We start from the raw sequence: 15,363 nt of genomic DNA, 5'->3' as shown, positions 1-15,363 counted from the left end.
ACACGTGCATGAGCAAAATGGCAGGTGGTATTGCAAACCCCAGAGCCCCATATTCAGCAATACTGTCGTTGCCTCCAACTCACCTTAGTTGAGAACTTTCGGTACACAGAGACAATCCTTCACCTATTCCTAGGTGCCTGTAAGTAGGCAACGTCTCAACTGAGAGACACGGTATGCCCAATAGCAGGCACAACGGCGCAGTGTAGTGGCACTTAGCTGCATTTCAGCCAGTGGTTAAACTCCCCGTACCAGAGAAAGAACTGCGGCCGAGGAAAACCACAAAGTGGTCACACCACGTTCAGTAGCCCCTCCATGTACCCAAAGAAGACTTGAATCGTTCGGGGATGTTAGCATCAAAGGTTACCAAAAACGTCATTTTATGGCACACCACACTGCAAAATGTCTTTCTACATAGCGATTGTGTAAATGAACAGCCCAAGGAAAGAAGCGGTTTCACTGAAATACTGTATGTAACGTCCCCACGCCTTTTCGTTTCGATTCCGAGCGGTGGTATGTCTGAAGTGTTTATCTCAACAACCCACAAGAAAACTGTATGATTTGTACAGTGGAGGTCGTGGTTCTCACCTCTATTGCAGAGATATCAAGACTAATTAAGACGCAGTAAAGAGAAGTGTGACGAACATCACTCGTATGATTTATCCACGGAGGTGTTGGGTGGTACTGCACTGAAATTTGGTGTCATTCTTCGTTGACAAATCTTAAAGCTCACATGTACATCTAAGATACGGCGTTTATTTCGCATGTGCCAATGTCTTCCTGTTTGAACCGTCTCCGATCGCGATGTTGGCGTCGCTGGGCCCCACGATTTTGCACCACTACCAAATTCCAAACTGCCTCGTCGCAAAGGGGTAGAATGACGATGTTTCAAAGAAGTGGACCCTTAATACCTTTTCCCAGTGTAAATATACAGTGGTTGAACAAACAGCGACAGAAAAGCATGTTAGAACATAAATACAGATACTGGCCAAACCTGTCGAATTTTGGTCACGAATGGTGCGGCCTGTGCAATGTCCCCAATACGTCGCATGCGTCAGTCTTGATTAGAACAGCTTTATGAGTGATTATGAATGCATTATGTCGGAGAAAAGTCATTTAGATCGTGTGGAAATTGTTGCTTTCGTATGGTTGGCGCTCTGTGATCAAGGTAGCCAGAAAGTTTGGTGTTTCAAGAGACACTGTATCGAATATTTTTACCGCATAAAAGGAAAGCTGGAAAAATCATCCTCTGAGTCGCAACACGGTCGAAAATTTGTGTTGAGTGATCGTGACAGACAGTCATTGAAGAGGACATTGGACGAAAAGTGGTGCAGTTGGCAGAAGAGCCAACACCGTGTTACTAGTGGAGGTCGAAATTCAAGCGTTTTAGCTCACGTTGGCTAGCGGGAGGAGGGAAGAACTATACTTACGTGAGGTCTGGGACTTGACAAAGAATTAGAATTCCGAAAGTGGACTTAATTAGTTTGATACTTTAATCCATTAATGATACGCGTCGCTCTTGACGGTACATAATTCACAATATTATCTGTTAGTAACTGAATATGGCGCCTTGCTAGGTCGTAGCAAATGACGTAGCTGAAGGCTATACTAAACTGTCGTCTCGGCAAATGCTAGCGTATGTAGTCAGTGAACCATCGCTTGCAAAGTCGGCTGTACAACTGGGGCGAGTGCTAGGGAGTCTCTAGACTAGACCTGTCGTGTAGCGGCGCTCGGTCTGCAATCACTGATAGTGGCGACACGCGGGTCCGACGTATACCAACGGACGGCGGCCGATTTAGAGGCTACCACCTAGGAAGTGTGACCTGGCGGTGACAACACAAAAAGTATGAGGAGGACAGCAACAGCTTGCAAGTCTCTGCTGAACTAAATGTCGCACTCGTCAACCCTGTCAACAACAAATCAACACGGAGCTCCATAATCAGGAAACTGCGGAGCGCGCTTGAATTCTAAAACCGCTCATCGGTGCTGCATATGATAGTAACAGGAAAACATTGTGACGAAGCCGTAATACCTTGGCAATGGGGCAATGGAAGAAAGTAATTTGACTGGTCAAATACTGTTTGTCACTATTTGTAACTTCTGGCCGAGTGTACGTCGGGATTTCGGTTATGATATCAGTACAGAATTTCAAATATGACTAACATACGGCCAAACATTTTGCCGCATTTTAGGGGAGAAAACATGGTCAATAAAAGTCTTGCTGCAGTTTGCGGCTTCACCAGGAGTCAGGGAGAATCAAGTCCAACACTCATCACCTGACACCGAATCTAGGCATCGGCGTTCTCGCCGTCATATGCTCCAAGATCCAGTACAACGAATAGAAGGACTGCAGTACTTGGGCACTTAACACCGCAAGGTCTCTGGGTCTGAAGCCCACACCGACTAGGTCATGCTTCGACTCAGGAGACAAGGCCCCCCGCCATTTCACCGTCGTTGCAGGCACCGTCACCTCCTGGACGCCTGGATGCGGGTTGGAGACGGATGTACGGGTCATGGACGGCGTGTCGTAGTAGGCCGCCTTGTGGTCATGACACGAGTCGAGCCGGAGATGGTCGCCGACTACCTGGGCATCGATCACGCGGGCCATGCCGGTTTTCACCGCCAGCACTTCAGGCTTATTCAGTCCCTCAGGTGTGTGCAGGTGGGGCTCCACGGTGGCAGTGAAGCCCTTCTGCACGAGTCCGCAGGCAGCATACTTGACGATGGCATCATGTCGCTTCACTCAGGACCCATGCACTGGTTACGACGGCTCTGCTCCCCGAGCGCCAGCTGGTGTCTGCCTCCCGCCCGCGACTGCGCCGCGCCTTTGTTGGTAAGGAGTTGACGCGGGCACGGATAGCACTGATGTAATCTCGCCCAGTTAGTAAGCGACTGGTGTTGCGGCCCATTGATGCTGCCCCCAGAAAGCGCCAGACGACGTGAGAGCCGGCCCGTCGATGGCATTGTGCAGGCGCACCAGCCACATCTCCCCGACCTGCGTTGACGTCTTTAGAAGGTGACCCTTCCATATAAGGTGCCGCTCAGACGCCGCGATCTAGCGCTTTACCTCGTCCAGGCCCGCACAGTCGATGGCTGGCCCCATCTTCCTCAGCGTTAGGAGACGAGAAAGCAGGATAGTTGGCCCCTTCCAGTGGCAAGATGGAACGCCGAGCCCTCCCTGGGCCACAGGAGCGTGGAATTAGTCCAGAGGCGTTTCCGTCAGGAGGTGGAACCATCTCCTGATGGCGGCCCGGATGGCTATGTCCGCGAACTTCAGAGCGCCGACGCGGGTCTGCTGAGGGCCATCCCATGGTACAGGCCATAGCAGAAGTACAGTGACGGCTTCAGCGGAGCTCGAGAGATGACGTCCAGCTGCTCCCGCACGTGACATCGGGGACTGAAGAAGCATCGACTCGAAGATGAGAACTGCAGCCCCAGATAGCGAAAGGTTTCACCTATGCATAGGGCGAGTAAGGTGGCGTTGCCATTACCTTCTTGTCACGGCCCAAGGCAACCATGGCGAGGGTGAAACACTTCTGCGGGTTGATGTGCAGCCCCAGCTGTGAGAGGGCTGTCACAGCTGCATCAGTGATGCACTGCAGGCCCCTCTTGGTCGATATAAAGAGCAGAACGTCATATACAAAGGCCGCAGAGTTGACTCTGCAGACCAGGATTGAAGCTCCGATGTTGGAGGGAAGTTGTTGTAGAACATAGTCCACAGCAAAATTGAAAGCACGGGGGAGAGAGTGTCCCCCTGACATACACCTCATGACGCCTGCACCGCCCATTGTCGCAATCGCACTATCCCTATAGCATCTCTCTTCATATCCTATGAATACATCTGGTAGACCATGGGCCCTCAGCGCAGACCGGAGGGCAGCATGATCTACTGAGTCGAACGACTTAGAAACGTCTATAGAGTCTACATAGACAATGTGGAAGGAGAGGACGGCGCCAACGAGAGCTTGGTCCAGGACGTAAGTGTTTTCCAACATCCCATCCTCTGAGATGAACGCCCACTGACGTTCGTCCACAGCACACGCAGTATCAAAAACGAATCGAGAACCTTGTGAAAGGTTCGAGACAGCACAGAGCACATGGAGCGAAACAGTGAGGGATGTTGGTGCTGCTGTCTTGGGTAGGAGACAGTTGCGTGCAGGAAGGAGGCGCTCTGGAACCTCGTGCAGCAGGTGCCGCAGCTCGAGGGGAGTAAGGCCGTCAGGGCCTGCTGCCGAACCCCTGGGCAGCAGAGCGGCCATGACCTCCTCGGCAGTGACTGCCCCCCACGGGCACTCCAGAACAACAGGCTCCGATGGTGAAAGGAGGCAGTCGCTGATGAAGCCAGTGGAGGTGGTGGGCTTCTTCGTGAAGAGATCGGCTCAGAAGGCCAGCAGATATGGGAAGTTGGATGACGGCTGCAGGAGGCCACACATGCAATGCGCTCGCGACTGCTGAAAGGCATCCTGTGTCTGCGTGTACACCCATTGGGGCCATGCTCAGGCGGCCCCACAGCCGGCCGCTTTGGTGATGGTCACGGTTTCTGCTTCTTCTTCTCCCTATAGTCCCTGGAACCAACCGATGTCAGAGCACCCAGAAGCATAGTCAAGTTGACATCGGAATTTGTCCCCAGACTTATTCTGGGGTCCGGGGCCGATAACCGCTATGCAGAGGTGGGTAGCCCCACCAGGTGCCCCCAGATGGCAGTGTCGGTTGGCCCCACAGGTGGTGACTCGCTCTCGGTGTTCGGTAGTCGTCGGCCGGCGCGGCAGTGTCGCCCCGCGTTAAGCAGCGACCTCCTCGTCCCAAGCTATACACCGTTTCTTCTCCCCGGCCGTTGTTAAAACACGCAGACCCCTTGCTTGTGGGCAGGATTCCGGTGCTGGCACTTAATAGCTTCGAGTGTGCGGTCAGGAAACATCCTTATGAGCGCTTGATTTACAAAGAAGAACAGGGCGTCCCTCTCGAAGAACAATTCGGCCTCCGCCCTTGCGAGCGACAGGACTTCCTCTTTCGTCCGCCTCACGAGATTTCTCTCCGTCACGATTTTCTCATTGGCGGCCGCAAGGTGTAGGCAGCGGAGGTGGACCTCTAGGCAGTTCGTGGTTGTGAATGTGGAGTGGCACTAACTGAAGGAATAAGGTGCTGTCCCTCGTACCAGATCTTCGACTAGGCCAGTTGGGTACGTGGGAGTTGGGGTAGTTGGGCTGGTGGAGCGGCCACCACTCGTGTTTTCTTGTGTGCTGCTCCCTACTTTCAAAGGTTATAATGTGTGGGAGGTCTGGTAAACATCCCCCCCCCCCTCAGGCACACAAAGCGGTCTACCACGCAGCAAAATCAGTGGGCCCACTTGAAGGGAGCAACACCACAAGATGAGAGAGACTAAGTGCATAGCGGAGCCCACATTTTTTATCTCTGTGACTTTTCCGTCTCCTGCTCTATTGGTGAATGGTGGAATAGGGAAACCATTTTAGGAAGCCTCCGTGTAACCTCTTTTCTCTTTAATCTGACTTTCATATCCTCTTCCCGAGATGCACGGTCGGGGGGGGGGGGGGGGGGGAAATCAGTATGACACCTGACTGCTCTTGGACGCTATACAGTGAATGTCCTGAGTCAGTGCGCCAACGATAACGTTATTGTGATTAGACAGGAATACTTCATTATGCTCTTAGGTTTGCCTTAGGTTATTATGAATTTTTTAATAAATTCATTTTTTGCACTCAAACTCACTGCCACCTGGTGACAGCTTCCAAACTGAGCAGGTCAGACTGTGCAGTATAGTCTGTTCCCTGTCGGGAGACCTTGCAACCTACGTGCAAAGTGGATCTTCCAGGTTATTTGTGCGAGTAGGTAAGATTAGCGGCTGTAACGGCCGATCTGGTAGCTTCGAGACCCTGTGGTGGACGGGCGTGTTTGTCTCCCAGGTAAGCCAGGAGCCGCAGCTGGCGCGCTACCTGCGCAAGTTGTAAAGTATAATGTAATAAACAATTATACCAGTCAGCTTGTTCTGTCCAGTTATTGCGAGTGGAAACAAGGGGCGGACAGTGAGTCCTCTCGCACTATACACTAACTCCAATGTATTACCATGGGAGGAAAATCCCATGTGTAAAATTTTTGGTCTTCCGGGTTACATACAATGACCACGCAGAATTTATGTTCGCGCGGATTTATTTCCGGTATTTGTGAACTTTTAAAAACCCCGTGTGTGTGTCGAGTGTCCCAAGGCCTGTTTGGGACTTAGACAATAATAGCCTCAACAACGTTGATCGGGGACATATTTGTGAACGTTTAATGTGTCTCGAACTCAAACACGAGAAGCACGGAAACGTATCAGTGCCATCATCATCGGTGACGTCACCCCCTGCTCCCACCGAAACTTCGCGCCTTCGGAAAGTGTAACTTCTGCTGCACCAGGTGCCAGTGTCCGTTACACCGCAGCTGTTCCAGTCCATATTGACTCGTATTGCCGCTGCAACCAGGTAAGTGCAACTGCTGGCTTCCTGCTATCATCTTTCCGGTCCTAATATGGAGCCCTCAGAGAAAACGAAATTAGTGAAGTAGAGAGGTGTAGCGAAAGCCGCTCTCAGGTGCAGTCTGCGGACAGTGCCAGTGTCGAAATGCTGGAATTAAAATTAAGTCGATTGACTCGGATTCAGACAGGTTTTGAGTCGTCTCAAACACGACTGGAAACTGAAGATCAATGAGCATATCATAGTAAGGGCAGGGCAGAATTCGAGGATTAGTGGGACATCGTTGAATCCACTATCAGGGGTTCAAAGAAGAGGTACTCCCATCTTTCGCAGCCTTTGGGCTCGAATCCGTCAGGCAGTGTCAGTTCTTTGATACTACCCGCCATTAACTTGCCAAATTTTGAAGGCGACTACCATAAGTGGTCATCATACAGGGAGATATTTTTGAGTCTCATTATGAATAACAATTCAATTTGACGTTCAAAAACTTCATTACCTTCATTCCTCTCTGCGGGGTGAAGCTAAATTCCTATTGAAACATATACTTTTCACTGTAGGAAACCTATCGATAGCCTGGGGACTTATTACGCAGATGTATAATAACTCAAAAATTACCGCAGCCAGACATGCTAACGCTTTGTTGGCCTTACCTACGGTCGGCCATGGTGCAGCGAGCTATTATACGCAACTAATTAATCACGTATCTACCCATTTAAAGTCCTTAGAACCTCTCAAATCTGATGTTCTACTTCATGAAGCTATTATTTCAAGTGATTCTGTCCAGTATGCGACACACAGATCGTCATGGGTGGGAGGTAAAGATGTCTGGGTCGACATTGACCACATTAAATCAACTAATAGATATTTTAGAAACAAAATGTCAGGCGTTGAGTTGAACAGGTTCTGGGATAACACCGCAAGGGACCCGCAAGGAAATGCCAATAATTCAGATCAATCGAGACATGGGAGGAGCGCTCATCTGGCTAACGCTGATACTGAGGAGTCATGTAATTTTTGTAGTGAACCTCATGCTATCACTAAATGCAAGGGGTTTCAATGAGTAAATATCGATAAGAGGCGACCATATATGACAAACAATAAGCTTTGTTTTTTGTGCATCTGTTCTGGTCATTTCTCGACTAAATTTCTCCTTGTAATACCTGTAACAGAAGACACAACATAAAGCTCCACGAGCCTTCTGATCCAAGGAATGAGCAAAATAGTGAATCTGGAGACCATTTCTTGGCCCATCAAGCTACGAACGGGAAAGCAAACATCCATTGTAACGTTGCGTTGGTAACACCTGTTGCCAACATTAATGAGAGCATGGATGGACAGCAGGTATGCACAGTTCTGCTAGATAGTGCGACTCAGCCATCCTTTATATGTAAGGGCATGACAGAGAAATTAAAATTGAAACGAAGTAAACATTCGTTTCCTGTAAAAGACACAGACAATGCCTTTTCAGCGTTAATGTCTTACACCTGTAATGTTAAACTGTCGCCTGGGCTCAACGACTTTCATGTTCGAACTACTTGCGTTATCGTAGCCAATGTCAACAGTGACCATCTAGAGAGCTATATAGACACAAGGTCCTGAAGTGTCCAATTAATGTTTCGCTCGCCGATCTGGAATTCAATAAGCCTGCCGCAGTAGATTTAATTCTTAGTGCTGAGGTTTTCTTTGATGTTGTTTGTAAGGAAAGGCTGCTGAAACCTAGTCATCCTTCACAGATCGAAACAAATGTGGCTGGATTTTGTCTGGTAGGATGCCCTCAGCTGCATGTAACATGCCTCTTTCTATAGTGACCTCGTGCTTTGTTAGAGGTGCAAGTTTAGATGCCACACTGCAAAGGTTTTGGGAGTTGTAGGAACTGTCTACGAAAACGATGAGTAAGCAGCATAATATATGTTAGGCTAACTTTCAGCGCCACACGGCACGAGGTGAAGAAGGGAGATTTGTGGTTCGACTACCAGAGAAACCTGACTGTAAACCCTTAGGTGAATCACGACAACAAGCCTCTCGGAGACTGGCGCATCTTGAGAGGAAATTTAAAAGGCAACCGAATCTGTAGGAATATGCTGTATTAATGCATGAATATGACGAAATGTGACACGTGGAGATCTATAATTCTCAAGGTATTATTGTTACGAGGAGTTACCTTGCACATTACGCTGTCCTCAAAGAATGCAGCTCCCCTACTAAGTTGAGGGTAGTGTTTCATGGTTTGCTAACACTTCTAATGGAGTATCGCTCAATGATATCTTGATGGTTGGTCCCACTGTCCAGCCAGATTTATTTTCTATTATTATCAAATTTCGCTCCTTTAATATGGCTCTATCAGCTGATATAACAAAAATGTATCGCCAAGTGTCTCTCCATCCTGATGATAGGAACTTCCAGAGAATTCTGTGACGGGAATCACCGTCTCAACCGATGCAAGAATATAGACTGTGTACACTCACTTATGGAACCGCTCCTGCTGCCTTTCTTGCTACCAGATGTCTTCAACAGTTGGCTTTGGAAAAGCAAAACAGGTTTCCAATGGTATCGCAAGCGTTGATGTCTAGCTTTTATGTGAACGACTTCTTAGGTGGATCAGCTACGGAAGCTGATGCTCAGGAACTTCAAACCCAGCTGACCCAACTACTTGCTTCTGGGGGTTTCCATTGACCAAATGGTGTTCCAATAGTCAGAAGGTCATGGAAAAAATTCCTGTGTGGGACAGAGAAACGTCTTTGCCTTGTCATCTAACTGGTGAACAAGCCATAAAAACGTTAGGGATATTATGGCTTCCTGGCCCTGACACATTCCACTGCCATGTGCAACTGAAGAGTCATCAGCTCTCAAAGGTAACAAAGCGCAATGTCCTGTCTACAATAGCAGCAATCTATGACCCACAGTGGTCTCTGGGTCCAGCAGCCATATGATGTAAATTGTTCTTGCATCGCTTGTGGCAACTAAGCCTTGATTGGGATGAAATTCTTCCATCCAACCTCATTGATGAATGGAATGCTATTTGTGTACAACTGCCTTCCTAAATGATATTTTGATTAACAGGAAGATCATTCCTTGTACCCGGTATGTTAAATTAGAAATTTATGGTTTTTGTGTTGCTTCACAGTTGGCATATGGTGCATGTGAATACGCTAGAAGCGTTGTTCCCAATAACAGTGAGTTGATCTCATAGGCTGCATCCAAATCTCGGGTTGCGCCTTTAAAACAACACTCTCCTCTACGATGGGAATTACGTGGTGGTCTGCTTCTTGCTCGACTCATTCACAAGGTGGCCAATGCCTTAGACATCATAGATAGTGGTGACAGTCATTTGTTGACGGATTCCACAATAGTTCTCTGTTGGATGCGGCTTAGTCTTGGTCATTGGAAACTTTTGTTGCCAACAGAATCTCTGAAATACAGGAACTGAGTTCAGTTGCCAACTGGAGACATGTCAGATCAGAGGATAGTCCTGCTTATCGCGTGGTATTAATCCAGCTGCTTGTTCATTGGTGGTGTGGCCCGTCATGGCTATCCACTTGCGATCTCGACTGCAACACCTGCACTCCACTTAGTGTAGAAGATGCGCCTGACAGAAGGCGTACAGAAGTATGCTTGGTCATTAAACTTGATGAGGAACTGCTGTGTAAATATTCATCATTCAAGAGTTTTGGCCTATGCACTGAGATTTGCTAATAATACTAGACTTCAGCAATCAGATAGGATAACTGGGCGACTCGTTCCACAGGAACGCCAAAGGCACATCATAAAGCATATGGTAATGACATCGCTTTGTTGAAGGCCAGTTCCCTGTTCCACATAATAGCAAATTAAGGAATTTGCAACGTTTCTTGATGCTGAAGGTGTTTTACGAGTGAGAGGGAGACCAATGAACGCTGATGTACCATATGATGAGTGCTTTCCTATTGTCACACCGCCTAAGCATCATTTGTCAAAAAATCTCATAATGGATAAACATGAAAATCTGTTGCACGCTGGGTCCCAACTTTTGTTGGCTACGCTGCATAGGAGGTTTTTGACCCCCAATGGGCGTAACACAGACAAAGGAGTTACCAGAAAATGTTTAAAATGCTTTAGTCTTAAGTCAAAGACAGCAGTTCTACTCATGGGTCAGCTACCTGCAGCTAGAGTAAAGCAGTCTCGTCCATTCCAACACTGTGGAGTTGATTAAGCAGGCCGTATTGCTGTAAAGCATGGAGGAAGACAGAGTAAGGTTACCACCTAGGCTTATACTGCTTTATTCATTTGCATGCCATCCTCTTGGAATTAGTTAGTGACTTGGTAACAAGATCAGTTTTGGCCGTCCTCAGGAGATTCATTGCAATAAGAAGGAAACCCCTCACATGTACAGTGACAGTGGCACTACATTTGTAGGTAAAAACAATGAAATTAAACGTTCTTCACTAATGATACTACAGTTGAAGTTGTGGTAAAATTCTCGACCTCAGAGGGAATCAGTTGGAGGTTCACTCCACCTCCAACCCCTCACTTTGGTGCACTTGGGAGGCAGGAATCTAATGCATGAAGTCACATCTCGAACGTGTCGTAGGCGATGTGGTTGTGACATTTGAGGAACTGACTTCCCTGTTAATTCAGATTGAAGCATACTTGAATTGAAGGCCGTTGTATCTTCTCTCTGATGACCTAGATTGTCCTGATGTCCTCACTCCAGGTCATTTCCTAATTTGACAGCTCCATTGTGCTCATCCAGAACCCTCTGTCCTTGAGGTTCCCGCCAAGAGGTTGCACAGATGGCAACTTGTACAGTAGTTTCATCAGTTATTTTGGAAGAGATGGTCCACAGTATGCATAGATGAGCTGCATCAACGCAGAAAATGGAAATCAGAGGCATGATGACAACCGCAGATCGGTGAAAATGTGCTTTCCAAGGAGGATAACATGCGTCCCTTGGTATGGAGGCTGTGTCTCATTGACCAGCTGTTTCCCGGTCCTGATAAGTGTTTGCATGCGGTTCAAATGGTTCAGATGGCTCTGAGCTGTATAGGACTTAACTTCTGAGGTCATCAGTCCCCTAGAACTTAGAACTACTGAAACCTAACAAACGTAAAGACATCAGACACATCCATGTCCGAGGCAGGATTCGAACCTGCGACCGTAGCAGTCGCGCGGTTCCAGACTGTCGCGCCTAGAACCGCTCGGTCACCCCGGCCTATTGCAAAAGTGTGTCCCCCGCCTAAGCAGTGAATCAGTTACGTGTTTCCTCAGATCTGTGTAGTGGTATATGATACATGGCCACTGCCAATATGCCGATTACTGGACCAGCCTCTTGATTCATAAGATCAGCTTTGGAAGCTGTCGATGTTCCTTGTGAACTAACTGCTGTTACTACTGATATCCATGTTTTTATGTAATATGATAATAATTTAGAGTTTTGTGTCGTTCATGAAGTACCCATCGTGTTTCATATGCAGTCTGACCGCGGTGTTTTGGTTTGGGTATCCCAATTGTTATTGTATTCATGTTTTGTGTGCATTGATATTGTGTCTACTTATATTTTAATTGTTTTCCTTGTTTTGGTGTTTTTATATGTTAAAATTATGGTTATTAGTAAAATGAGAAAACTGATTTTAGAGTGGGAGTGCGTTTGGACACTGCAACCCACTTCAACTGCCTTCTAGTGGCAGGTCAGACTGTCCAGTATAGTCTGCTCCCTGTCGGGAGACCCTGCAACCTACGGGCAGAAGTGGCTCTCCCAGGTCCTTTGCGTGCGCAGGTAAGATTAGCGGTTGTAACGGCCAAGCAGGCAGCTTCGAGACCCCGTAGCGGACGGGTGTGTATGTCTGCCAGCTAAGCCAAGAGCAGCAGTTGGCGCGCTGACTGTGCACGTTGTAAAAGTTTATTCTATTAATCACTTATACCATATAACTTGTTCCATTTAATTATTGTGTGTGGGAATAACGGGAGGACAGTGAGTCCTCTCGCACTATACACTCAAACTCCAAGATCCCGTGTGTACATACATCTTGACTGTAATGTTTTATGTGTGAAGCAACCTTTTGAACTTACAAGGAGATCATGCGGAAATCGGAGTTTTATGTTTTTTATGTTTCTGGTTGATACCAAATATCTATCGGTAAAGCAATTAAATGCGACTCTCAAAAATTCTTGAGATATAGGTCTCTGACTATTTGCTATGCACTTAATTGTCTATTATAAGGCCCTCTATTTCGACGAGCAACGTTGCTCATGCCGACACGATAGCTCAGGATGTTCGTTGTGAGGGTTATCTGCACAGTGTAATAAAAGGAGTGAAAGAGATATTCAACGATGAACTTGAAGCGGTTCATGTGATTTCCACCCAGTCCAAAGAATGAGAACAATACAAACAAAATTAAGTAAAAAAGCTCGGCACCGTTGGAGAACAGTGATTGTAATCAGTGAGTCGCTGGTTCGAATCTTGCTGTGCCATCTTTCCCTTCCATTTTTCTTTCACTAAGTTCAAATAAGCTAGGCAACGGCCTTGCCGCAGTGAATACACCGGTTCCCGTCAGATCACCGAATTTAAGCGCTGTCGGGCGTGGCTGGCACTTGGATGGGTGACCATCCGGGCTGCCATGCGCTGTTGCCGTTTTTGGGGTGCACTCAGCCTCATGATGCCAACTGAGGAGCTACTTGACCGAATAGTAGCGGCTCCGTTCAAAGAAAACAGTCGTAACGACCGGGAGAGCTTTGTGCTGACCACACGCCCCTCCAATCCGCATCCTCAGCTGAGGATGACACGGTGGTCGGATGGTCCCGATGGGCCACTTGTGGCCTGAAGACCGAGTACTTTTTCGATTAATCTAATCACTTAAATACGTAACTGACGAAATGTATATAAAATAAAACCTATCTTTTTAACATTTATATGAAAAATGCATAACTTCTTATTTGTAATTACATGTCGCACGCAATATTCCGGTTTTGATTACAAACATAAATTCTTAAGTATGAATATTTTGTAAAATATTGTTAATGAATTTGTAACGTTTATCTAACTTACAAAATTTTCATTCACAATCCTATATAAAATATCAGTAATTACGAATTTATATTTGCGATGCGTGTGATATGTAACTGGAAACCTTTCGATGTGCATTTGTTATAAGAACGCTGATTACGTACTTATTAACTAGCACATTTTTGACGAATTTTATATTTAAATGATATAGGTATCCGAACTGAGCGAAAAAAAGTGAATATGAAGGAAAGCTATTGAGAGATACGAATCACCGATCCAAACATTTAACATTTACCGCTCTCCAACGTTAGCGGGCGGGCCACACGGGCCCTTGAAAGTAATCATAACTTTAATAAGCTTAGTCCCTGGGAAAAGTTCGAAGTCGTTTTTCTGGTGAATGTCTCAGATGGTTCAAATGGCTCTGATCTTCCTCATCCCCCTACAGTCCTGATCTCGCACGGTCTCAAAAATAGTTCAAATGGCTCTAAGTACTATGGGACTTTACGTCGAAGGTCATCAGTCCCCTAGAACTTAGAACTACCTAAACCTAACTAACCTAAGGACATCACACACATCCATGCCCGAGGCAGGATTCGAACCTGCGGCCGTAGCGGTGGCGCGGTTCCAGACTAGTGCCTAAAACCGCTGAGCTACTCCGGCCGGCAATGTCTGAAAGTAGCATCGAAATATTTTGAGATAGTGATATATGAGTTCTAAACTTCACGTACCACAAATATAAAACATGAGAAACATCTGACTGCCGAGTGTTCTCCTTTTACCTGGTATACCGGTATGAAATGAGCGTTTTTATGTGAAAATGAAACAAATTTCGAACTGAAAAGTAAAAACATTTTATTCAAAGTACTGACCATTGCTTTCTATACACTTTGACCACCTTTATGGCAATTTGTTGACACCACGCCAATAGAAATGTTCGTCCTTTGAAGCCAACCAATCAGACATCCAACTTTCGACTTCTTCGTAGGAATCGAAGTGTTCCTCAGCCAATGCGTGTCCCATTGATGAAAACAAATGGTAGTCGGAAGGGGCCATGTCTGGTGAATACGGCGGGTGGGGTAGCAGCTCCAAGCCAAGTGTTTTGATTGTATCCTGAACCTGTTTTGCTTTGTGTGGAGGTGCATTATCGTCTAAAAAAACTACTTTGCCATGTCTTCTGGCCCACTCTGGTCTTTTTTCAATCAATACATAGTTCAAATTGATCATTTGTTGTCTGTAGCGATTAGTATTCACAGTTTCACCGGGTTTTAGAAGCTCTGATACACCACACCTTTCTGATCCCACCAAACTCAGAGCATTGTCTTTTTGCCGAATCGATCTGGTTTTGCAGTGATGTTGATGGCTGTCCCGGATTAACCCATGATTTTACCCGTTTAGGATTCTTAAAATAAATCCAATTTTCATCTCCAGTAGCAATTCGATGCAAAACTGATTTTCGTTCATGTCTTTCAAGCAAAATTTGACAAATGGTTTTTCGGTTTTCCATCTGTCTTTCATTCAGTTCATGTGGCACCCATTTTTCACTATTTTGGATCTTTCCCATAGCTTTCAAACGGTGAGAAATTGTTTGTTGTGCAACATTTAGCATTGGTGCCATTTGCTTCTGACTCAGTATCATCTTCATCCAACACTGCTTGCAATTCGGCGCCTTCGAACTTTTTTGGTGGTCCTCCACGTTCTTCATTTATTACACCAAAATCATTATTTCTGAACCGTTGAAACCATCTTTTGCATGTTGCTCGTGATAGAGCGTGATCAACATATGCCTCGGCCAGCATTTGATGCGACTCTGCAGCACTTTTTTTCAAATGAAAACAAAAAATTAATTCTTTCCGCAAATCGTCACTTTCTGGTACAAAATTCGACATTGTTAACACGATGAAAACGTATGATGTTATTTGT

The 15,363-nt window shown here is 46.5% G+C and overlaps 1 pseudogene; it reads left to right on the top strand.

Moving 5' to 3' along the window:
* Positions 1-12,953: 12,953 nt before the first annotated feature.
* LOC126475911 (5S ribosomal RNA) lies at positions 12,954-13,071 on the top strand (annotated as a pseudogene).
* The last annotated feature ends 2,292 nt before the right edge of the window (positions 13,072-15,363 follow it).

Source organism: Schistocerca serialis, chromosome 4 (genome assembly GCF_023864345.2).
Source record: "Schistocerca serialis cubense isolate TAMUIC-IGC-003099 chromosome 4, iqSchSeri2.2, whole genome shotgun sequence".
NCBI lineage: Eukaryota > Metazoa > Arthropoda > Insecta > Orthoptera > Acrididae > Schistocerca > Schistocerca serialis.
Note: the sequence above shows the minus strand (reverse complement) of the source record. Positions and strands in the feature narration are given on the sequence as shown.